We start from the raw sequence: 2,351 nt of genomic DNA, 5'->3' as shown, positions 1-2,351 counted from the left end.
AGTGTGCGGGACTTCATGTCTCATTATAAATGTGAAAGGAGGAGGGGATTATGGGTAAATTATTACTTTTAGGCATAACTCTCTGCTTAGCTGAACGTAGGCAGAACATTTTGTTCACTCAAGCAATGAGTGAGACAGAACAGGTATGACAAGGTAGAAGAGTAACCAATGATGTTTATCCATATGCAGGTGTTTATATCCTCTGACTCTCAAGGTTCATAGGTATAGTTTATATATGTTCAGTCTTGTGTAAGACAATACACCTGATTGACTTGAAAGAATAAGTCACTTCTGAAAAAATTGTATCAATGATATCAGTTTTATTGGGGTGTCATCATTGTGTGTGATCAGGGTTTTCAAACTTTTTAATGCTTTAATATTTTAGGAACCCCTTGTGATTAATCTCTTTCTGAATAAGGCAGCTATATATTTTTAAATATACAGATCCATTTAAACTGTGTGAGGAAAAATAAGTGTGATAAGACACACTTTGTAATAATTTTTCAGATCACATCTGCAAAATTATACATTATACAATTATACATTATACATAATATATTACAAAGTTATTTTGTAATGTTTATAATAATTATTCACAACTATATAATGATATAGATTTATTTAATTTAAATGTTTAAATATATATTTTAAAACTTTGTATAAGTCAACAGTGTATATTTCTTAATCCTATATTAGAATATAAGATTTCTATTTAATTCAAATTACGTTTATTTGCATTTCACTTTTAATATTAAATATTGTTCCAAAGCAGTTACACAGTGCTGGGACTAGTGAGCAAGCTACAGCTAGCAGTGGCAAGGAAATAACTCTCTAGAAAAAAAATACTGAATGTAAATAGAGAGCCTAAGTCCCTCAACTCCGCTTCCGGCTCATGGGACCTTATTTCGGAAAAAATATGTATGGTGGTCAATGGCGAGAGACAACTTATCTTTTTATTCCGTCTGAACTGTGCCCTGAATTACACATATGATGTTTGTCAATTTAAAAGATAATTATGAAAGTCAAGAAAGTCACAGTTTGTCATAAAACAGAAGAGTAACATTTAGTTTTATGTGAAAATCGCTCAATGAACTACATCTCTCGTCTCGCACTATGTACGTCACCAAGCTCGTATGTGTGCAGTCTGGTACAAAACACACAGGCATGATGGCGTAACGTTACGATTGTAACGTTAGACTATACTAAAATGACAGACGTTAGCTTCAGTTAAGTTAGCTTCATTCATTGAGAGAAAAGCTATGACATCACATGCACGCCTTTTGGGTTTGTAGTCTTTGTAATTACGTTTTTTCACAGCCTTATACCTCAACAGTTTTACATCATACTACGACTTTCTGGACTTTAAAATGTATCTTGTAATTGAAAAACATCATATGTGTAATTCAGGGCACAAATATTTGTTGTCTGTCGCAAAATTATTTTTCTGAAATAAGGTGGTGGTCCTACGGAAGGGGAGGGACTTACACTCTCTATTGAAAGTAAATGCATTCTGAAATTTCCCTTGGGGGTCCCTAGAGCTTAGTTTTAAAACACCTGAATGTGTTCCCAAAGGTACAGTGGCCAGTATTGATGTGTATGCATTTATGATACAACAACAAATATTTTGTGTCAAACTGAACTGTGGCCAGCAGGATGAGGCAGAGGAACGTGAGAGAACGGTGCGGCGTCTCGCATCTCTCAAGGAGGAGCGGAAGCATAAAAGCAGGAGCGACGACAGTGAAGATTGAGAGAGGAACAGGCCTGATTTTATGTTGTGTTTTATTTCCGTTTTGTGTAGCCAGCAGTCGTCCGCGAGGGGCTGCTGATCCTTTTGTATTTGTTTTATTTTATCATTAAATGTTTAAATGTTCACCGGCTCCCACCTCCTTCTTCCCTGAACTATGATCTTCGTAACATTGGCCGAACACTTTGGCTGTGTCCGAAAATGTAGAAATGCTGCCTTTCCAAGGTAGAAAGGCATCAATGCTCGTCGAATCCAATCTTAGCTTCACTTCCTGTCTCCTGAGATCCCTTCATCTGATCGGTTTCTGAAGGCAGCATAGATGTATCCTTCACTACCTTTGATATCCCACAATCCTGTGCTTTCCTATCTGTGAAGGTTAAGCTAAAAAATAAAGAAGGCATCTGAAATGGTTTCTGATGATTCACTTCTGATGTCATTTCCAGCGAGAAATTACTATTGTAGTAATTAAATATTCGCTTAGTTATCAGCAAAGCTCGTTCTATTTTGCTGTAGATCATTAAACCGTTACCCTGTCTCAGAAGTCTGTCTGAAATCAGTTTCTTGAGGCACCTTTGAACGCAAACGCTGCCAACAAAGTTATCGAGGC

The sequence above is a fragment of the Siphateles boraxobius genome, unplaced genomic scaffold, assembly GCF_051911475.1.
Source record: "Siphateles boraxobius isolate OS27281-9 unplaced genomic scaffold, OSU_SipBor_1 18, whole genome shotgun sequence".
NCBI lineage: Eukaryota > Metazoa > Chordata > Actinopteri > Cypriniformes > Leuciscidae > Siphateles > Siphateles boraxobius.
This window is presented reverse-complemented; position numbering follows the sequence as displayed.